This window comes from Zea mays, chromosome 1 (genome assembly GCF_902167145.1).
Source record: "Zea mays cultivar B73 chromosome 1, Zm-B73-REFERENCE-NAM-5.0, whole genome shotgun sequence".
NCBI lineage: Eukaryota > Viridiplantae > Streptophyta > Magnoliopsida > Poales > Poaceae > Zea > Zea mays.
Genome location: NC_050096.1, coordinates 208501020 through 208525475, shown reverse-complemented (window position 1 = coordinate 208525475; position 24456 = coordinate 208501020). Strand labels below are relative to the sequence as shown.

Genomic DNA, 24456 nt, shown 5'->3' with positions numbered 1-24456 from the left:
TTTCTTAGGCGCTCATTTTGTCTGGGCTTTCAGTTTAATGTTTTTATTCAGCGGCCGTGGTTATTGGCAAGAACTCATTGAATCTATCGTTTGGGCTCATAACAAATTAAAAGTTGCTCCTGCTACTCAGCCTAGAGCCTTGAGCATTATACAAGGACGTGCTGTAGGAGTAACCCATTACCTTCTGGGTGGAATTGCCACAACATGGGCATTCTTCTTAGCGAGAATTATTGCAGTAGGATAGTGGCTAGGAGGATTTGAAAGGCATTATGGAATTAAGATTTCCCAGGTTTAGCCAAGGCTTAGCTCAGGACCCCACTACTCGTCGTATTTGGTTTGGTATTGCTACCGCACATGATTTCGAAAGTCATGATGATATTACTGAGGAACGTCTTTATCAGAACATTTTTGCTTCTCACTTTGGGCAGTTAGCAATAATCTTTCTATGGACGTCCGGAAACATCCCTTACCTGATTTGAATTTCATCCTCCTTTAAATAGGATATGCTCTAAGTCTTCCCATACTTTCCTATAATGACTGCAACGATTTTCTCCATTTTGCGAATTCCTATTTTATTTGAAGTATATTACTATCATATACATTATCTAAATCGATCCACTTTAAATAAAATAGAAAAAATCGAAAGAAAAAAAAAGAAAGAGTAAATAATAAAACAGGATATTCTGTTTCATAATTCTGAAATAGAGTTCTTTTTTTTAGTATTACTCCTCATTAGGATGTATATATTAATCATCCTATTTTAATATATATTAATCATCCTATTTTAATTAGGTTCTAATCCAATTAGTAGTAAGTATTTTCTTTTTTATTTAATAGTCTCTGACTATCATTAAATAAAGGGTAGAGCAATTCTTTTTTCTAGAGATTCTAGAGAAAGTGAGACAAAGTGAAGCAAAAGAGTTTTCTTTGTATAAGAATTAGGTCTATATCATATCTAAATAGAAGGGAAATCAAAAAGAAGGGAAGTGGGGATTACATTGGATGAATCCTTAAGGAAGACATATCACAAAAGAAATAAAGGCTAAAGTAAGCGCTCCTTGCCTTTGGTTTGAGCAAAACGGATTCTTGTTTCACCGAGGAAAAGAGAGAAGTTCTGGATAAATTGACAATGTCAACTTGAATTGACTAATTCAGTTCCGCCTATTCCACATTAATGGGAGTACATTTATGTTTCTGCTTCACGAATATGATATTTTTTGGACATTTCTAATAATAGCAAGCCTTATTCCTATTTTGGTATTTTGGATTTCAGGACTTTTAGCCCCGGTTAGTGAAGGACCAGAGAAGCTTTCTAGTTATGAATCGGGTATAGAACCCATGGGGGGGGCTTGGTTACAATTCCGAATACGCTATTACATGTTTGCGCTAGTTTTTGTTGTTTTTGATGTGGAAACAGTCTTTCTCTACCCTTGGGCAATGAGTTTCGACGTATTGGGTGTATCCGTTTTTATCGAAGCTTTCATTTTTGTGCTTATCCTAGTTGTTGGTTTAGTTTATGCATGGCGAAAAGGAGCCTTGGAATGGTCTTAACTGAATATTCAGAAAAAAAAAGAAGGAAAAGATTCCATTGAGACAATTATGAGTTTGATTGAGTTTCCGTTACTCGACCAAACAAGTTCCAATTCCGTTATTTCAACTACACCAAACGATCTTTCAAATTGGTCAAGACTCTCAAGTTTATGGCCCCTTCTATATGGTACCAGTTGTTGTTTCATTGAATTTGCTTCATTAATAGGCTCACGATTCGACTTTGATCGTTATGGATTGGTACCAAGATCAAGTCCTAGACAAGCGGACCTAATTTTAACAGCTGGTACGGTAACAATGAAAATGGCTCCATCTTTAGTGCGATTATATGAGCAAATGCCTGAACCGAAATACGTCATTGCTATGGGAGCCTGTACTATTACAGGGGGCATGTTCAGTACAGATTCCTATAGTACTGTTCGAGGAGTTGATAAGTTAATTCCTGTGGACGTCTACCTGCCGGGTTGCCCGCCTAAACCAGAGGCTGTTATAGATGCCCTAACAAAACTTCGTAAGAAGATAGCGCGAGAAATAATTGAGGATCGAACTCTATGTCAAAGTCAAAAGAAAAATAGATCTTTTACTACCCGTCACAAACTTTATGTTCGGCGCAGTACTCACACTGGAACTTACGAACAAGAATTGCTCTATCAATCACCATCTACTTTAGATATATCTTCTGAAACTTTTTTCAAATCCAAAAGTTCAGTATCTTCCTACAAATTAGTGAATTAGGAGGGGTTCTTTTGTGCAGAAAAAGAAAGAAAAGAGCAGTACAATCTTTCAAACTTGCATTTGAAATGTGAAATATTTATACAAAGGGGGAGAGATCAAGACAATGCAGCAGGGTTGGTTATCTAATTGGCTAGTTAAACATGACGTGGTTCATAGGTCTTTGGGCTTCGATCATCGAGGAGTAGAGACTTTACAAATAAAAGCGGGGGATTGGGATTCCATTGCTGTCATTTTATATGTATATGGTTACAATTATTTACGTTCCCAATGTGCTTATGACGTAGCACCCGGTGGATCTTTAGCTAGCGTGTATCATCTTACGAGAATACAGTATGGTATAGATAACCCAGAAGAGGTATGCATAAAAGTCTTTGCCCAAAAGGATAATCCTAGAATCCCGTCTGTTTTCTGGGTTTGGAGAAGTGCCGATTTTCAAGAACGCGAATCTTATGATATGGTGGGAATTTCTTATGATAATCATCCACGTCTTAAACGTATCTTAATGCCTGAAAGTTGGATAGGCTGGCCCTTACGTAAGGACTATATAACCCCCAATTTCTATGAAATACAAGATGCTCATTGAGTGATAATAAATTCATGTTCACTTATACAACACAATTCCAGATTTTATTCAAGTCAAGGAATATTTTGACGTTCTGTTCCTAGACGAAACGAAATACTTAGAATATAATATTCTAATTAATTCCTATTATACAAAAAGGTCCAGATAGACTGAACAAAAAGGGCTTCATTTCTATTTTCCAATTTGGAAAATCACATATTTGTTTCCTTCGTATGAACAGAAAAATACAATGACTCAAAGAAGTTCCTACCACGAACTTTGTACCGCGCATATTACTTAGAACAACTGGGAAAGTAGGATAAGCAAGAATAAAAAAAATATATTCTTCGGAATAGCGGTATACAAAATTAATAAGAAATGCAAAATGAAGAAAAGGGCACCTAATCTCACCTCTTTCTATACCATAAAGAACCAGAGATTTAAACCCTTTTTTTAAAAGAAAAAGAAGTGTTTAGAGATTTATCTACTTACTCTAGAGATTTATCTACTTACTCTAGACTAAAGACTAAGTAGATTTTTAATAAATATTTACCCCAATCCATCTCAAAATATTTGTATCAATATCTATTCAGTAGATCCTTTTTTTCTGTGCCAGGAACCAGATTTGAACTGGTGACACGAGGATTTTCAGTCCTCTGCTCTACCAACTGAGCTATCCTGACCCTTTCTTGTGCATCATCTTAGTAAAGTATTTGCATCTATGTCAATTAAAGGGACTAAAAAATCAATAAAGTATTCCATTCAAAATTAGGAAATGGGGAGGGGTAGTCCTATGCATTGTGGATGGCTTACTTAATAATACTTAAAAAAACGAATTAATAATCGAGATTCCTTGCCGATACTCTACTCTAATAAATAAAAAAGAAATAAAAAAGAAATCATCTATTTAATGAATAGCATAAGATTCATTGAGTTCTTGTCGCACTCCTTTGTGAAAGAGTAGAATGAGAAAGCTAGTGAATCTTAAACCCATTGATAAAAGAAAAAAAGGATAACAACTATGGTTAGGGAATAAAAGAGGGTTTGGGGATAGAGGGACTTGAACCCTCACGACTTATAAAGTCGACGGATTTTCCTTTTACTAGAAATTTCATTGTTGTCAGTATTGACATGTAGAATGGGACTCTCTCTTTATCCTCGTCCGATTAATCCACTTTTAAAAATTAAAAGATCTCGAAAACAATGAATTGAAGGATTTGATTACTCAATATTTGATTGGAATAGATTCACAATAATTCTAAAAAAAAATTATGAATTTTCTATTTCATAATCATTCCTAATTTCATTCTAAAAATAAAATAAAGAACCTATATTATAATATGGGTTCTGTGATTAATCGTTATTACTTCGATTCGTTAGAACAGCTTCCATTGAGTCTCTGCACCTATCCTTTTCCTTTGGGTTCTAGTTTGAGAACCACTTGTTTTTCAAAAAAGGGATTTGGCTCAGGATTGCCCATTTTTCATTCCAGGGTTTCTCTGAATTTGGAAGTTACCACTTAGCAGGTTTCCATACCAAGGCTCAATACAATCAAGTCCGTAGCGTCTACCGATTTCGCCATATCCCCATTTTACTTTTCTTTGAAACCAGGATTCCTTGTATAATTTAATCCATCTCTTAGTTTTTTTTGAATCATTGAATTCATTATTCGACGTAGTCTAGCAACTCATCTCTATTTGAGACACCCCGCTCGCTTATTGCAATTCAGAATTGCATTGATTTTATCGTTGATATATTTGCAATTCAATCGGAATGAATATATCCAAAAGTTTTTCTCTCTCCCGCCTCCCTCCTTCCTTTTTTAGAGTATTCCAAATCATACTATAACGCTTGATATTCATTCTTTTTTTCTAAACTGAATTAGAAATTTCATTTGCTATGATTCTATCTTCTCCTTAGTGAACTATTTATCCTTAAATTATTAACAAATAAAAAAACAAAATATCTCAAAAATGTATATAATGATCAAATGAAAATGCCAATCTCTTGGCATTTTCTCTTTATTATATTATTCATATATATTCTTCTTTTTCTTCTTTTCTATGTATTAGATTATTCCTCCGAGCCATATCAAATTGAAAATATCTGAAATCAAATTCAATATAGAATTTGGAATAGATTCTATTAAAAAAATCCATTTGCGAATTAGAGAAATAAAAAGAAAGTTCAATAAATTCTATAATCCTATTTAAGAATATCATTTAGTTAAGCATATCAAGCTAACTTTATCTTTATGAAATTCTAGTATTTTTTTTTTCTATCTAAGTGGAACTTCCAATTTAGAACTAGTTAATAACTAAGATTAATAATTAAGATCTGACATTTTACAGATTCCCTATATATATTTTTATTTGTTACACTATTTCTGTTATGTAAGCCCACTTAGCTCAGAGGTTAGAGCATCGCATTTGTAATGCGAGGGTCATCGGTTCAAATCCGATAGTCGGCTTTTTTTTCTATCGATGTTCTATGAACAAGAATTTCTCTTTTTCTCCGAATAAAATGGGGAATCCAGGGTCTATTATGTCGTTTTACCTTACAATTTTGCTAGATACAAAGCATAAAAATAAATAATATATATACAAAAAATCCAGATGTTGATGAAATTCCATTTTTTGTGTTACTCCATTTTTTGTGTTACTTTAGTAGATTTTACTCTGTTTATCCTTTAGTTTAATTCTGTTTGAATTTCGCTGTATTCTGTAATGTAAATAGAACAAAATTTATTGTGTAAAATGAAATTTCAATAAAATAAAAAAGGAGTCTTCATGTCCCGTTATCGAGGGCCTCGTTTAAAAAAAATACGCCGTCTGGGAGCTTTACCAGGACTCACTAGAAAAACGCCTAAATCCGGAAGTAATCAGAAAAAGAAATTCCATTCTGGGAAAAAAGAGCAATATCGTATTCGTCTTCAAGAAAAACAGAAATTGCGTTTTCATTATGGTCTGACAGAACGACAATTACTTAGATATGTACATATCGCTGGAAAAGCAAAAAGATCCACAGGTCAGGTTTTACTACAATTACTTGAAATGCGTTTGGATAATATCCTTTTTCGATTGGGTATGGCTTCAACCATTCCTGGGGCCCGACAATTAGTTAACCATAGACATATTTTAGTTAATGGTCGTATAGTTGATATACCAAGCTTTCGTTGCAAACCCCGAGATATTATTACTACGAAGGATAACCAACGATCAAAACGTTTGGTTCAAAATTATATTGCTTCATCCGATCCGGGCAAATTACCAAAGCATTTGACGGTTGACACATTGCAATATAAAGGACTAGTAAAAAAAATTCTAGATAGGAAGTGGGTCGGTCTCAAAATAAATGAGTTGTTAGTTGTAGAATATTATTCTCGCCAGACTTGAACTTAACGAAAAAAGGAAAGGTTCATAGAATTTTTTCCCCTTCCCCTTTCCCCGAACTAAATCGACCTAAGGCTCTTAATTCGTATTTTCCCGTTCACCTAGCAGAAATAGATTAACCCTAGGATACTTTTTTCTTTTTTGTTATTTCCTCGATGTGTATTTTACATACCACAGTAATTTGCTATAGAGAATTTCTATTAATTAAAGGTATTATTGTTGGAATAAATTGTTATTTAATTTGATACATTGTGATCGCTAACATTGATGAATTAAGAGAAACGGAAAGAGAGGGATTCGAACCCTCGGTAAACAAAAGTCTACATAGCAGTTCCAATGCTACGCCTTGAACCGCTCGGCCATCTCTCCTACATAATCTTATTATGGAAAATAAACTGAGTGAATAGCGAGTTTTCGTATTCCTGCAGTACAGGTACAGCCACAACGGCTCGGGAATTCCATGGCTCTATTGGATTGGATGGAAAAATTCCTTTTCATCTAAGTGGAAGGATCCTGTATTTTTTTACTAGGAATTCTGCTCCCTCGAAAAGTTTTTCTTTGGGGAAAACCAAAATAAAAAGAGAATGGAAGAATTCTTCTTATTCCATAAGAAAATAAAGGAACCCTAGAATTCCATTTGCATAAGGTACATTACGCCATACAATCTAAATATAAAAGGGGTATGGGGCAATTAATGACTTTGAAAACGCGAAATAGCTGATGAGGGAAGTTGTTGTTGAGAAATAGGAAAGTGGAATGAAATCCAGTCTTAGTCAAATATTTCATATCTCTTCTCTTCTTGTCCAAACAGAAGGAAAAGGAGACAATTTGAGCTGAGCGGAAAATCCATATCTCTCTTATCCATTTAGAGCATATGGATCGATTTATAAGAATCGAATGTTTTGTTTTTATGTTATTTTGTGATAGAATGAAAAGAATTCTATATAGAATGGGTTGGGAATTATGCCTAGATCCCGTATAAATGGAAATTTCATTGATAAGACCTCCTCGATTGTAGCCAATATTTTATTGCAAATAATTCCGACAACCTCCGGGGAAAAAAGGGCATTTACTTATTATAGAGATGGTGCGATTTGACTCTTTTTTTTAGCCCTACCTATATCTCATTCTTACGAGAAAGAGAGAGGGTTCGCATAGAGAGAACAAAATTAGTAAAGGAAACCCGCGCTTGGGGAAGGTGAGGTGAACTAACAATTCCTTCTGTCGTGTATCCTCGATTGATGTGGCCTCAGATGCTTCAATTGTAGATTTGAGTATTGAGCGAAAGGTTACACCTACAGGATAGGTTCTGTATTACAGGGCAATCCGACTCTACTAGTACCAATAGGCAGCATAGGGGAGAAAAGCACTACACCACGAAATAGGAATCAACAAGAGAAAAACTTTGTTAGAAATTAGCCCTTTCCTGATTGGTATCAGGGTTGGGAAGAATGGTTGGGATAACAAACAACCATCAGGTTTGTACTTTGGATACCCTTATAACCATCAAAGGTCGTTGAAGTGGCTAATTCCTCTAAATAGGAGGCGTTGAGAACAAAGAAATTCTTGGAGCTATCGTTTTCCTCTAGCATTAATATAATTCATTGGTGTTAAGAAAAACCTCTTGGGGGAAGGTTGGCTAGAGATTTCTTGGAAAAATACCAGCCCCCTTCGGTCCATAATGAGATAGGACTAATTCGATTTTTATTCTATAGATTTTTCGCTTAGTACTATGTATAGAAGGGAGAAGCCGTATGAGATGAAAACCTCATGTACGGTTTTGGAACGGAGATTTTTTGAATAGAATGAACGACCGTAACGGATGTTGGCTCAATCCGAAGGAAATTATGCGTAAGCTTTGCAGAATTATTATGAAGCTACGCGACTAGAAATTGATCCCTATGATCGAAGTTATATACTATATAACATAGGCCTTATACACACAAGCAATGGAGAGCATACAAAGGCTTTGGAATATTATTTCCGGGCGCTAGAACGAAACCCCTTCTTACCGCAAGCTTTTAATAATATGGCCGTGATCTGTCATTACGTGCGACTATCTCCACTATAGAAAGAAGAAAAAAAAAGAAAGGAGGAAATTTTCTAGTGAATACTAGAAAAGAGGGCTTTCTACATAGGGATCGTCAAAACAACGATTTTACCCTATCAGCTGTAGGAAGGAAGGACACTTCACGAGAATCAAAATAGGAAGAAAGTAGAGCCTATACTACTATTCTATGGATAAAGCTGAAATTGATAGAGAAAACACCGTAAAGATCAATTAGTGAGCGACTGGGTCGATACAACTAAAAAAAACTGCTTCATTATACCACGATATGGGACAAAATTTAGGAATCCGCTTATGTAATAAAGCCGATCCACTAAGGGATTAAGCAGCGGTGTAGTATCAGATCCCAAAGATAGTAAGTTCTTTTTTCTTTCTTATGGAAAAAGGTCTTTTTCCAGGATTCTATAGAAATTTCATATATGAAAGAAACGAAACCGAGATAGTTACCTTTCAGAAAATTCGAACGAAGGATATAGGTCTATCTATGCTTCATTCTTCTGAAGGTGGGAGAAAAGATCAAACTGATTATTGATCAAAATTAGGGTTTGAAACTTAGGTAATTAACTTCTTCTGCTTAACCCAAGAAGAAATTGGATTGATTTTTGAGAAATCGAATTCAGTTAAGATAGGGGAAATTAAGATAGCAATTTCTGAGCCGTATGAGGTAGGAAACTCTCAAGTACGGTTCTAGGGAAAGGAACTGCCTATTCCAACCGAGGAGAACAGGCCATTCTACAGGGCGATTCGGAAATTGCGGAAGCTTGGTTTGATCAAGCTGCTGAGTATTGGAAACAAGCTATAGCGCTTACTCCAGGAAATTATATTGAAGCACAGAACTGGTTAAAGATTACGAAGCGCTTTGAATTTGAATAAGACCACTCTCCATTTTCATAAAAAGGGTGGTTTGGTTGAAAATCAAATCAAGAATTTCATTATATCCCTTTCTTCTACCTTCAATTTTATATCATATTTCATAAGGATAAACAATAGGGATAGGCTCTGGAACAGAAGTAATAAAGTACATAAAAATCGGCAATCTAAATATTCCTACCTAATATATCAGGACGGTCTTATTAATAATTCTAATGAGTTATCTTGGAATTTTGAATCGAATCAAAAAATCTATATTATGCTCACTCAAGGAAAGTAGATGTAGATAGGGGCTTATACCCTCAGAAAAAAAATACACCAGCTTCTTAAATTAAAACGTAAAAAAAGATTTTTTTGTTATGTCGGGAAATAATTTTCCAGAATAACCAATGTCCGTTAGGCACCTAATCCTTATGTCATAATAGATCCGAACACTTGCCTCGGATTGACTTCAATATATAATTGCTCCAGTGAATAACTAAAAAAAAATAGAAGGACGGTAGATAGTAAAGAAAAGGACTAATCATAATATCTATCTTTAAAAGATTCAATAAAAAGACAGTTGGCGGGTCTCTTTGTATGTCTTGTCCGGAAAGAGGAGGACTTAATGATTATTCGTTCGTCGGAACCAGAAGTTAAAATTGCTGTGGATAGGGATCCTATAAAAACATCTTTTGAGGAATGGGCCAGACCCGGGCATTTCTCAAGAACAATAGCTAAGGGCCCCGATACTACCACTTGGATCTGGAACCTACATGCTGATGCTCACGATTTCGATAGTCATACCGGTGATTTGGAGGAGATCTCCCGAAAAGTCTTTAGTGCTCATTTCGGCCAACTCTCCATTATCTTTCTTTGGTTGAGTGGCATGTACTTCCACGGTGCCCGTTTTTCCAATTATGAAGCATGGCTAAGCGATCCTACTCACATTGGACCCAGTGCTCAGGTAGTTTGGCCAATAGTAGGACAAGAAATTTTGAATGGTGATGTAGGCGGGGGTTTCCGAGGAATCCAAATAACCTCTGGTTTTTTTCAGATTTGGCGAGCATCCGGAATAACTAGTGAATTACAACTCTATTGTACCGCAATTGGTGCATTGATTTTTGCATCGTTAATGCTTTTTGCCGGTTGGTTCCATTATCACAAAGCCGCTCCCAAATTGGCCTGGTTCCAAGATGTAGAATCCATGTTGAATCACCACTTAGCGGGATTATTAGGACTTGGGTCTCTTTCTTGGGCGGGACACCAAATCCATGTATCTTTACCGATTAACCAATTTCTCGACGCTGGGGTTGATCCTAAAGAGATACCACTTCCTCATGAATTTATCTTGAATCGCGACCTTTTGGCTCAACTTTATCCTAGTTTTGCCGAAGGAGCAACCCCTTTTTTCACCTTGAATTGGTCCAAATATGCGGAATTTCTTAGTTTTCGCGGAGGACTAGATCCAATAACCGGTGGTCTATGGTTGAGCGATATTGCACACCATCATTTAGCTATTGCTATTCTTTTCCTGATCGCTGGTCATATGTATAGGACCAATTGGGGTATTGGTCATGGACTTAAAGATATTTTGGAGGCTCATAAGGGCCCATTTACAGGACAAGGCCATAAAGGTCTCTATGAAATCCTAACAACGTCATGGCATGCTCAATTATCTCTTAACCTAGCTATGCTAGGCTCTACAACTATTGTTGTAGCTCATCATATGTACTCTATGCCCCCCTATCCATACCTAGCTACTGACTACGGTACACAACTTTCCTTGTTCACACACCACATGTGGATTGGCGGATTTCTAATAGTTGGTGCTGCTGCACATGCAGCCATTTTTATGGTAAGAGACTATGATCCAACTACTCGATACAACGATCTATTAGATCGCGTCCTTAGACACCGCGATGCAATCATATCCCACCTTAACTGGGTATGTATATTTCTGGGTTTTCACAGTTTTGGCTTGTACATTCATAATGATACCATGAGTGCTTTAGGCCGTCCCCAAGATATGTTTTCGGATACCGCCATACAATTACAACCCATCTTTGCTCAATGGATACAAAATATCCATGCTGGCGCGCCTGGCGTAACAGCTCCTGGTGCAACAACAAGTACCAGCTTAACGTGGGGAGGCGGCGAGTTAGTAGCTATAGGCGGCAAAGTAGCTTTGTTACCTATTCCATTAGGAACCGCAGATTTTTTAGTCCATCACATTCACGCATTTACCATCCATGTGACTGTATTAATACTTTTGAAAGGTGTTTTATTTGCTCGCAGTTCCCGTCTGATACCTGATAAAGCAAATCTTGGCTTTCGCTTCCCTTGCGACGGACCTGGGCGAGGGGGAACATGTCAAGTATCCACCTGGGATCATGTTTTCTTAGGTCTATTCTGGATGTACAATTCTATTTCGGTAGTCATTTTCCATTTCAGTTGGAAAATGCAGTCGGATGTTTGGGGTACTATAAGTGATCAAGGGATAGTAACTCATATCACAGGGGGAAACTTTGCGCAGAGTTCCATTACGATTAATGGTTGGCTTCGAGATTTCTTGTGGGCACAGGCATCCCAAGTAATTCAGTCTTATGGTTCTTCATTATCTGCATATGGTCTTTTTTTCTTAGGCGCTCATTTTGTCTGGGCTTTCAGTTTAATGTTTTTATTCAGCGGCCGTGGTTATTGGCAAGGACTCATTGAATCTATCGTTTGGGCTCATAACAAATTAAAAGTTGCTCCTGCTACTCAGCCTAGAGCCTTGAGCATTATACAAGGACGTGCTGTAGGAGTAACCCATTACCTTCTGGGTGGAATTGCCACAACATGGGCATTCTTCTTAGCGAGAATTATTGCAGTAGGATAGTGGCTAGGAGGATTTGAAAGGCATTATGGAATTAAGATTTCCCAGGTTTAGCCAAGGCTTAGCTCAGGACCCCACTACTCGTCGTATTTGGTTTGGTATTGCTACCGCACATGATTTCGAAAGTCATGATGATATTACTGAGGAACGTCTTTATCAGAACATTTTTGCTTCTCACTTTGGGCAGTTAGCAATAATCTTTCTCGTCGTCGTCTCCGGCTTCTTGGCGAAGGCAGCAGCCATGAAGGCCGTCAGGGCCTTCTTGTTCGAGCACGACGACGCGGCGGCAGACACGGACGCGACGGTCGAGAACACGGCGGCGGAGGCGGCGGCGCTGGCGGCCGCGACGGCCATCTCGGCCTCCTCGGCGGTTCCGCTCCCGCCGAGCCCAGCCCCAGCAGGCAGGCGCGCGACGGACCTGGCGGCGAGGCGGGCGAGCTCCCTGTGGAGCGCCACCATCGCTCGTTCCTGGTGGAGCGCCACCGTCGGTCGCCTGCCTCTAGGCGACACCGCTGCTGGCCCCCAGGATCACCGCCGCTCGCACGCCCGAGGGAACCGCCGCCGCTAAAACCTAATCCCTGGCGGCGTGGGGGTGTTTTTATAGTGTCGGCGTGGGACTGAATAATTGTGAACGCGTGGGCCGGATCGTGGGCCTGATGCACGTAATATGCGCAGACTATATTTGCATAAACTGATACACACATCAGCATAACTCGTATTATAATTTAGCGTAAGCACAGTTAGGTACAATAAACCAAAAAGGGTCCGGTGCGGTCTGCGCACCTGATCAGGGCTTCCTGTAGTTAAATAGAGCTCAGGGCTCTAAATACTATATATATATATAGTATTTAGAGCCCTGGGCTCTCTCTAACTATTGGAAGCCCCAACCAGCAACCGACCAGGTGCGCAGGCTTTTTGGCTCACTGTACCACCTACTTACGTCAATTATAACTACGTGTTATGCTCAATCGTGTTACGGTTTACACACTTTTTGGTATGCGCATATTGTACACCGCTTCCTGTACTATCATATAAAACCGACCGCGACGACTGTTTTTGCCCGAGAGGACTAGGGTTTCAGCGGCGGCGGCTGCCGAGCCCCATTCCCCGATCTGAAGCACCTCAAACCACCGCTCTGCCCCAGATCCACCCAGCTACTGCCTCCTCGGCGCCCCTCGGCCAGCTAAAGGGACCTCCTCGGCGCGTTCCTTTGCCGCCACAGGCGCCGCCGCGCGCCTCCATGCCTCCGCCCCAGCGCCTGCCGCGGCTGGAGCAGGAGCCGTCGTGCCGTTCTCGATCCAGGCGCCCAACGAGAAGATCGAGATGTACTCGCCGGCCTTCTATGCCGCCTGCACCGCCGGAGGAATCGCCAGCTGCGGCCTCACCCACATGGCTGTCACGTCGCTCGACCTCGTCAAATGCAACATGCAGGTGAGCGGGCAGCGGCCTAGATCTGTGTCCCCCGGTACTCCACGAGCTTTTTTTTGGAAATCTCGTGCGGATCTGTGGTGTTTGGTTGGTTGGGAATCCAGGAAGGTTAGCCGTAGGCTTGAGATCTCAATTTCGTCTCCGTGATCTGGATGTTGCAAATCTAGCCACATCCTGCGTGACTATGCGTGTAGATTTACTTCCTGTGTGCATCGGTAATTCGGTTTCCTTTCCACTTGTGAGATTCGTTGGTTCAAACTTGTGCTTGATGTTTTTTTAAAAAAATAGTACTAGTTTGGTAGTTTGCTAGCTTAGTAGCTTTTGTGTGGATTGCTATAATGCAGGGCTTGTTCTGACTGCTTAAAGTAGGTTTGTGAATGCGTGGCTAGACCTGTGACTAAATTTTTGCTACCAATATAGTTCTGGAAATTAGTTGGAAAATATGATAATTGCATGTAGATTTGTAATTTGAAGTACTATTATATGATTTCAAGTTATTAAATTTAAACCTTCTTTTGTAATAGTGCATACATATGCTACACTCACCTCCACCAGCATTTAGCATCATTGTATTATCATAAAACCATAATTTCCAGGTAGTATTTAGTTGTGCTAGTCTATTAGGTGAATGCTTTTAATCATTATACCATTTTCTGTTCAGCTTTACTAAGGAAAGTAGTGACTCGACTCGTGAATAGCTGAACAAGATTGATCTCAGTATGCTGGCGAAAAAATGGTGAATTAGAGTAATCAATCATATTATCTTCCATATTTGCATATAATTATACTTTTTGCAGGTGGTATTAATGGAGAAAGATCAGAAATAGCTGAAATTGAAGCAGCATCAACAAGTGAAGCTGCTCGGCTTAGAGCTGCTCTCCGGCGTGCTCCACCCGGCGCTGTTCGGGAACCTCACCAGTATTTTGAACGGTAAGATTTGTTATTCTTTAGTTATACAATTTCTAGTAGAGACAACTTAAGTATTACAACTATGTGTTAGGGATTCAAGAAAAAGAATAAATTTTGTATTCAGCATATGTGCATAATAGGGCTTTGATTCTCAAGTCCTGCAATATTGGAAGTATGCATAACAGAGTTTATTAAAAAAGAAATGTCCTCACTTGCTGGCAGTTTGTCCATTGTATTTTTGTAAATTAAGGTTATTAAAGAAAGAAATGTCCTCACTTCCTTCGAAAAATATAGTATCTCATGGGTTAATTTATGATATTAGCACTTGCTACGGCCTATAGGGTTTATATAGGTTCACAACTTCTTATTGTCCACTAGACTTCTCCAGCTGCATTGTTTTATAAGTGACATAAACTAGCTAATTGTTGTCACTTAATTACTCCTCCATTTTCCCTGTTGATTAAACTGGTATATAGGTTCATGGATTTACTTAGGCTTATTCTGACGTGTCTTTATGATTTATGCAGGCTTACACAGACCTGTTTTGATAAGAGCCGAGCAGCGATTCTTCAATTTCGGACCACGACCTAGCTAAAGGCTAATGGTTCCAAATGTCTGAAGTACCGAAGACAGGGCTAGCTCCTTGTTTTTTTGTCATGTCAAATAAATCGTGTATGATTGCAACAATATTGGCAAAATATCGTTGTGCTTTATATTTTGATGTACTGTGAACAAAACAAGTGCCCTATGAGACCATCATGATTTATGCATTTTCAAACTAAATTTTACGACACTTCTTGTTGTATTTTATGCTTCCATTAAAAACAGTCTTACTGCGTTTTACGCCAAATTTATGACACTTTTTGATGTGTTTTACAGCAATCTCTTTGCGAAATGAGATTGTGCGCGTGTTTTATACTAAATTTTGTACTCATATACGCTGTTTTAGCTCACGTTTTACGCTGAAATCATTCGAGCCAGAACCCGCGCACGATCGGCTGCACGCGATTTTCACGCCGTAATTTTTGGCTCTGTTTGCTGTTACAAAACAGATATAGGATTTACGCTAAATTTCGTACTCATTTACGTTATTTTAGCTCACGTTTTACACTGGAATCGGCCCGAGCCATGACCCCGCTCACGATCGGCTGCTTAATTTTAGGCCCCATTTGCTGTTACAAAACAGATATGGGATTTACGCTAAATTTCATACTCATTTACGCTATTTTAGCCCACGGTTTACGCTGGAATCCGCCCGAGCTAGAACCAGAACCACATACTGCATGATTTATGCTGTCAAGTACATGTCATTATGCAGTCGTAAACGCTGTCCACAGTGTCATATTCGTTCCACGTGATTCGGGCTTCAAAAGATTCCTTTATGCATGTTTTACGCATTTTTATCCATATATATATGCATTCGTATATTGCGTTACGCTTATCGTCCTAGAATCTTGGCTGTTGACTGCATGGCTGACGCAAGCATGCGGGTGCTGAGTCGACCGCGCCCTGGCTGGGGCTTCCATTAGTAGGGGAAGCCCAGGGCTTCCATTACCTCTTCCCTATATATATATATATATATATTCTTTCTACCCCTACTCTAATTATATGCAAAATTTCAAGTAAAATTCGCATTACATAAAGAGTAATAAAAAGATAAAACTTTTAACAAGTTTAAATTAGAAAATCGACTAAAACATTATTCTTTTTTTTATTATAGGTAAAATATAACGAATTTGAACTTAAAATTTTATATATAATTAGAGTATGATGGAAAGAATATATATGATTTTTTTTCAGAATACTTTTTTAACCTTTGTTAGTTGATGTGCAAACCTATGATACGTTCGCCCCGTAAAACCACATACGACATACGTACCTGTTGAGCTCCCCGGGGTGGGGTGCAGCGTGCAAGCATGCACGCGTACACGCGCGCACATGGATTGGACGGCGACAGTGCAACGCACCATTGCCGGCAACCTTCTGAAAAAGAAGCTAAGTACGTGCACCCTGCTCCAGAATATCCCTTGCTCATTTCCTTGTCTCACTCCTAATTATCAGTTCAAGCGTAACATTAGGCTACCCTACCTACTAGTAGTACGTGTACACGTAGCTAGCTAAGCTAGCTCCCACGGGCTCGCCCACCGCTTATGTTAGAATTATAGGCATTTTTCGTATCATTTTAATTACATAAATTAATATTATGACGATGACATATAAAAGATAATTAACCATAGAAATCGTAATCTCAATCATATCCATAATAATATGGATCATGAGAACACAAAGCATATGAATCATATAGATCATATAAATACGATAAACATATAAACTGACTGAACAATTGAAAATAAACAAATAGAAACATAAACAGCATGATTGTAAAATTAAAACAAACAGATATAACACATTATAAGGTAACAGAACAGATGAGATAAACTCTTTGCTATACATGAAACAGTACAAATGCATATATAAAACATATATAATCTGTAGAACGCAAAACAGTAATGAATTAAACTGATCATACCCTCCCATGCGCTCTGATCCAGATCCTTGTCCAACTTCCTTTGTCATGTCGCAGATGTTTTGGGCAGTCGCGTAGACGCTCCCCAAAAACCTAATTGCCGATCCCCCGTGCAAGGTCTCGAACGGCACCGGCTTCGGAGGCACCTGCCCTCTCGCTTCTCTGTGCGCGCAGAGTCACGAGATGGAAATACCCTCACTCGGCGGCTGGACTGTGATTCTGAAAGTGGTGTGTTCGCGTGTACCGAATGACAGGGATGCTCCTCTATTTAACCTCTCGCAGAGGGAAGCTGAAGGGGAAAGGTCGCCGAGTCACGCCAAGAGTCGGCCAGCTCTAGCCGAGTTATGCCATGAGTCGGCCAGCTCTTGCCGAGTCACGCCATAAGTCGGCAGCTGAAGGAGAAGGGTCACTCGGCTGGCTGACGAAGAGACAGGGTCACTCGGCAGACGAAGAGACAGGGTCACTCGGCTGACGTACGCGGTTAGTGAGTGCTAAAAATTAACACAACCACACCACACCACGCCCGCTCGCCTGCCTGCCTGCCTGCCTCGCCTCGCCACGCCACGCCCGGCCCGGCCCGGCCGGCGGCGGCGGCGGCGCGCGCGCGCGCGTGTGGCACGCCCTTGTCCATTTCTTGACTTCTCAAGTTAAGTGGAATAAATCCCACCATATAAGTCAAGGCAAAAGACCCTTGGACTTCCAATGTGGTACTATTGGTATTCTCCACCATTACACACCATAGAGTTTATTCAATAAATGGGCCAAGCCCATAAAAGATTCAACAATCCCCACCAAACTCTAGGGTTTGAAATGATGAAGTATCAGAATCACAATCCTTTGATATACCAGTGTTTCGATGGAGACTGTTAAGTTGAACATCCAACTAGAATAAGAGTTTCACTCATTCACAACTGAACAATGGACTATGCCTTGAATTGACAGTTTTGTGCGAAATAAGATTCACTCAAATCCTTTGCTGATACTAGGCTGCAAAAGGGTATTCCCGCTGTTTAGAAGCATATAAGTCACACTTCAGTGCCTTTCATGAGTATTTAGGGATTACCCAAGTCCCATAGACTGTGACTAGCAGTCTGACTCATATAGGTGTATTCCTCAGAAGATGTTCTGTAGGACAACATCTCACCTTTATAAGACTCTTGGAATACATTAAGGCAAAAACCATCCTGCCTTACAGATAGGAAAGATGTGCATCAGAAATGAGTTAAAGAAGGGATCTTTCCTCACAATCTACTCCTAGCTTGTTTCTCCACTCTACTTCACGGGATCTCCGATCACATAGAGCAGGTTACCACTAGAGTAGATCTCACATGGGTCTCATACCCATTTCCCTCGATGCACTTTCTATCACATTGCGTGATAGACCCTTAGTGAATTGATCTGCCAGATTATTTGATGTGTGGACATAATCCACAGTTATAACTCCAGAGTTTTTCAACTTTCTGACAGATTTCAATCTCCTCTTAACATGCCTTGTAGACTTCATGTTATTCCTAGAACTGTTAACCTTTGTAATCACCGTTTGGTTGTCACAGTTCATGGAAATAGCCGGTATCGGTTTTTCAACCACCGGTAAGTCCAATAGGAAATCACGAAGCCATTCGGCCTCAGCCCCAGCAGTGTCTAATGCTGCGAGTTCTGCTTCCATTGTAGACTTCGTTAAGATAGTCTGCTTGCAAGACTTCCAGGAAACAGCGCCACCTCCAAACAGAAACACATATCCGCTTGTGGCATAAAGCTCATCAGCATCAGAAATCCAGTTGGCATCACAATAGCCTTCCAGCACTTTTGGGTTTCCGGTATAATGAATACCGTATGTCATAGTACCTTTCAAATACCGCAACACTCTCTCAAGAGCACGCCAGTGATCATCTCCTGGTTTCGACACAAACCGACTTAGCTTACTCACAGCATAAGAGATGTCTGGCCTTGTCGCACTTGCAAGGTACATGAGCGAGCCAATGATCTGGGAGTATGTCAATTGATCCCTTGCTATTCTCCGATTCTTTCTCAATAGCACACTAGGATCATAAGGTGTTGGAGCAGGATCACAGTCACTAAAACCAAAGTGACTCAATACCTTTTCCACATAATGGGATTGTAACAAAGTTACCCCACCATCAGCTTCTCTAACAAGCTTGATGTTTAGAATGACATCAGCCTCTCCCAAATCTTTCATCTCAAAATTGCTCGATAGAAGACTTTTAACTTCCTCAATCACATTGAGATTTGATCCAAAGATCAAGATGTCATCAACATAAAGGCACAGCATAACAGACTCACCCCCACCATACCGATAGTATACACACGTGTCAGATTCATTTACAACAAAGCCAGCTGCTGTAAGAGTATTATCAAACTTTTCATGCCATTGCTTAGGTGCTTGTTTTAGGCCATACAATGATTTTATCAACCTGCACACCTTGTTCTCTTGACCATCCGCAATAAACCCTTCTGGCTGATCCATATAGATCTCCTCATCCAACTCTCCATTTAGGAAAGCTGTCTTAACATCCATCTGATGAATGATAAGACCATAAGAGGCTGCCACGGCTATTAATGTGCGAATTGTAGTCAATCGAGCCACTGGTGAGTAGGTATCAAAGAAATCTTCACCCTCCTTTTGGGTATATCCTTTGGCCACAAGCCTTGCCTTGTACCTCTCAATTGTACCATCAGGCCTAAGCTTTTTCTTGAAGATCCATTTGCAACCTATAGGTTGACAACCATAAGGACGGTCAACGACCTCCCAAGTTCCATTAGACATAATAGATTCCAACTCACTCCTTACTGCTTCCTTCCATAAGTCAGCATCAGGAGAGGAATATGCCTCACTAATGGTAGTTGGTGTGTCTTCCACAAGGTACACTATAAAGTCATTACCAAAGGATTTTGCAACCCTCTGTCTCTTGCTCTTTCGAGTGACTATAGTGTCATCCTCCTCAGGGATGTGCACGTGAGAATCCTCAGCATGATCTATAGGAATCGACAGTTCGTGCTCATGGGGAATTATAGTCTCATGACTTGTATCGCTAGGTGTATTCTTCATGGGAAACTCATTCTCAAAAAATGTTGCGTCTCTTGATTCCATGATAGTATCAACATACATATCAGGCACATCCGATTTTATAATCAAGAACCTATACCCAGTGCTGTGAAAAGAGTACCCAAGGAATATACAGTCAACAGTTTTAGGCCCAAGTTTACGCTTTTTGTTGATTGACACATTCACTTTAGCCAAGCAACCCCAAGTGCGCAAATATGAGAGATTTACTCTTCTCTTTTCCCATTCCTCAAATGGAGTGATCTCTTTGTTCTTTGTTGGAACTCTATTCAGGACATGACATGCTGTCAAAATCGCCTCACCCCACCATACCTTGGACAACCCCGCTGTACTCAACATGGCATTCACCAAATCTGTTAGAGTGCGGTTTTTCCTTTCAGCAATTCCATTGGATTGTGGTGAGAATGGCGGTGTCCTCTCATGAATAATACCATGTTCCACGCAGAACTCATCGAACACATTAGAGAAATATTCTCCACCTCGGTCGGACCTTAAACGTTTTATTTTCCTCTCAAGTTGGTTCTCAACTTTAGCTTTATAGGCCTTAAAATAATTGAACGCTTCATCTTTTGTTTTTAAGAGATACACATAACAAAATCTAGTGGAGTCATCTATAAAAGTGAGAAAGTATCTTTTACCACCTTTGGTCAAAATTCCATTCATCTCGCACAGATCAGAATGAACAAGTTCTAGAGGTGCCAAACTCCTCGCCTCAGCAGCCTTGTGAGGCTTGCGGGGTTGTTTTGATTCAACACACACATGGCACTTAGACTTTTTGACCAAGTTAAATTTAGGAATTAAATTTATATTTGCTAACCGCATAAGACAGCCAAAGCTTGCATGACAAAAACGTGAATGCCATAAATTTGACTCATCAGAAAAATGAACAGAATTCACCAGTTTATTACACACATCATGCAGTGATAAGCGGAACAAACCTCCGCAGTCATATCCTTTACCAACAAAAATACCATGTTTAGACACAACACATTTATTAGACTCAAGAACAACTTTGTATCCATCTCGACATAGCATAGACGCGCTAACGAGATTCTTCTTGATAGAGGGCACATGCTGCACGCTCTTCAATGGCACCGTCTTTCCCGAAGTAAACTTCAGAATGACCGTACCAACACCAAGAACATGAGCACGCGACCCATTTCCCATTAACAAGGCGCCAGACCTCCCGACCTGGTAGGAGGAGAACATAGAGGCATCAGCACACACATGAATATTTGCACCACTGTCCATCCACCACTCAGGTGAATTACAAACTGAGAGAACAAATGGTAAAGAATTACCATACCCAGATGTTCCATCTCCAGTTTCAGTGGTAACAACATTAGCTGATTTCTTGTCCTGTGTGAACTTGCGATCAGGGCACTCTCTAGCCCAATGTTGATCACTGCCACAGACAAAGCAACCTCCCTTTCCCTTGTTATTGTTGTTCTTCTTTTTAAACTGTGCTGTATGAACAGATTTATTTGCGTTCTCTGGTTTGTTTTGGTTTTTCTTCTTGTTAAACTTGCGGAAGTTTCTCTTCTGCACCACATTAGCAGTAGAGGTCTCCACACCTTTTCCATTGTCCTTTGATCTAGCTCTTTCCTCAACATCAAGAGTACCAATGAGCTCCTCCACATTGAACTCTTGTCTCTTGTGTTTGAGAGAGGTAGCAAAGTCCTTCCAAGAAGGTGGCAACTTGGCGATTATACCGCCAGCCACAAACTTGTCAGGCAAAGGACAAGGAAAAAGTTCGAGTTCCTTAGCTAGTGCCTGAAACTCATGAGCCTGTTCCACTACAGATCGGTTCTCAACCATCTTGTAGTCATACAGCTGCTCCATAAGGTACAGCTCGGTACCAGCGTCAGTTACTCCAAACTTTCCGACAAGAGCATCCCACAGCTCTTTCCTCGTGGGAAGGATGATATAGCTTTTCTAGAATTTAGTATCCAGTGCGCTAATTACTGCTCCTCGAAAGAGGTTGTCTTCAGCCTTAAACTTAGCCTCATCCTCAGGAGGTAAGTTGACAGGCTTGCCCTCAGCGGCATGAAAACAAGACATTGCAGTTAGCCACAATTCCATCTTAGCTTTCCATATCAAGAAGTTTTTACCATCAAAAGGATCAGGCTTTAGCACAGCAGCAAAACCTCTGACAGAAAAATGCCTAACCTTAGGTTTTTGGATTGTTAGAATTATAGGCATTTTTCGTATCATTTTAATTACATAAATTAATATTATGATGATGACATATAAAAGATAATTAACCATAGAAATCGTAATCTCAATCATATCCATAACAATATGGATCATGAGAACACAAAGCATATGAATCATATAGATCATATAAATACGATAAACATATAAACTGACTGAACAATTGAAAATAAACAAATAGAAACATAAACATCATGATTGTAAAATTAAAACAAACAGATATAACACATTATAAGGTAACAGAACAGATGAGATAAACTCTTTGCTATACATGAAACAGTACAAATGCATATATAAAACATATATAATCTGTAGAACGCAAAACAGTAATGAATTAAACTGATCATACCCTCCCATGCGCTCTGATCCAGATCCTTGTCCAACTTCCTTTGTCATGTCGCAGATGTTTTGGGCAGTCGCGTAGACGCTCCCCAAAAACCTAATTACCGATCCCCCGTGCAAGGTCTCGAACGGCACCGGCTTCGGAGGCACCTGCCCTCTCGCTTCTCTGTGCGCGCAGAGTCACGAGATGGAAATACCCTCACTCGGCGGCTGGACTGTGATTCTGAAAGTGGTGTGTTCGCGTGTACCGAATGACAGGGATGCTCCTCTATTTAACCTCTCGCAGAGGGAAGCTGAAGGGGAAAGGTCGCCGAGTCACGCCAGCTCTAGCCGAGTTATGCCATGAGCCGGCCAGCTCTTGCCGAGTCACGCCATAAGTCGGCAGCTGAAGGAGAAGGGTCACTCGGCTGGCTGACGAAGAGACAGGGTCACTCGGCTGACGTACGCGGTCACGCCACGCCACGCCCGGCGGCGGCGGCGCGCGCGCGCGCGTGGCACGCCCTTGTCCATTTCTTGACTTCTCAAGTTAAGTGGAATAAATCCCACCATATAAGTCAAGGCAAAAGACCCTTGGACTTCCAATGTGGTACTATTGGTATTCTCCACCATTACACACCATAGAGTTTATTCAATAAATGGGCCAAGCCCATAAAAGATTCAACAGCTTATGCACACATCGGCTAGTCCATGCCACTTGTATACTTCCATTCCACAACGAACAACACTTCTCGGCATCATTTCTACCTGCAAAACCTACACCCTCCGTTCCAAAAGAGAACAAGTTGATATATTTTTACTTTGTTTTGCGCAATTATTGTTTCAGTCCGTTGGAGTTTATCTCTGGCTTTGCCCCCATTTTCAAATCCAGTTAAAATCAAACAAGTTCTATGGCCGTGCATTGAAGTTTTTTTTGTCCTACCCGATACTTTGACTTAAAGTTGACTTCAACGAATAAATAGATCTATTTATATCCACATATGCATGTATGTCCCGCTATGACATATATGCATAGATCGCGCTCACCTCTACATGATGTTGTGAATATTCCACCTTGGCCACCTGGCTTTGGCTTTTACGACCACTCGTACGTCGTCCACTCGACCAATGCAACATCAACTCTATGATCATAGTGTCAAGCAGTGGCGGACGCAGGACGAAAGTCTAGGTGAGGCCAATCCGCAATGGATAAATCACAAAAAAAATAAACTATAAGTAATTTCTTGGTAATAGCATGAAAATTAAGTTATAATATCATGACTATTATAAAATAATATGGATATCGAAAATCCTTTTAGCGACGCCAAATCATCGATAGAAAATTCAATCTACAATTAGAAGAAAAAAAGTATTAGGTAAGCATCAATGTAAGTAAAAGAACAAAACTATATAGAAAAAACATCGAAAACACCATTAAACCGTCAATCTTGTGGTTGTGGCAGCTTGCACTCTAGTGCGAGGTCGTGGCCGAGTGGAGACGGGCTAGCCATGACGGGCTATCGGCTAGACGATAGGCTGGCGGCAATGGCAGGCGGGCCGCAAGCTAGAGACGGTGTCTGGCGATGATGATTGGGTGGGCGGCTGGGCGGTAGGCCAACGGTGATGAACTGACTGTTGGACGCCGATTGGGCAGCGGACACAACGCTAGGACAAGCGCTAAGCGGGGGTTGGATGCTAGAGACGTGCGGTTGATGCATTTGTCATTCTTTGTTTTAGTCGACATAGGTCGTGGCATAGGATAATGGACTAGATCTTGTGGGTTAGTCGATGGTATGATGTGGTACACTCGGTGTTTATCTAATTTGGTCTCATATACCTTATATTTTTTATTTTATAGTATATTCAAAATGTAGGTATAAAGAGTTCCAAAAATTGAGGTGGGGCCATGGCCCACTTTGCCCACATTGTGGATCCGCCCCTGGTGT

At 40.2% G+C, this 24456-nt stretch overlaps 3 non-coding genes and 1 pseudogene across 4 annotated transcripts; 2 read left to right on the top strand and 2 right to left on the bottom strand.

Moving 5' to 3' along the window:
* The first annotated feature begins 468 nt into the window (after positions 1 to 468).
* Positions 469 to 9664, top strand: LOC118476110 (photosystem I assembly protein Ycf3-like; annotated as a pseudogene). The gene is made up of 3 exons (XR_004855468.1): positions 469 to 7324; positions 8058 to 8285; positions 9018 to 9664. The product of XR_004855468.1 is annotated as a photosystem I assembly protein Ycf3-like (transcript).
* Positions 3456 to 3528, bottom strand: TRNAF-GAA (transfer RNA phenylalanine (anticodon GAA)). The gene has a single exon. It is a non-coding gene; the product is annotated as a tRNA-Phe (tRNA).
* On the top strand, positions 5243 to 5315 carry TRNAT-UGU (transfer RNA threonine (anticodon UGU)). Its single transcript has one exon. It is a non-coding gene; the product is annotated as a tRNA-Thr (tRNA).
* TRNAS-GGA (transfer RNA serine (anticodon GGA)) lies at positions 6520 to 6606 on the bottom strand. Its single transcript has one exon. It is a non-coding gene; the product is annotated as a tRNA-Ser (tRNA).
* Positions 9665 to 24456: the final 14792 nt, after the last annotated feature.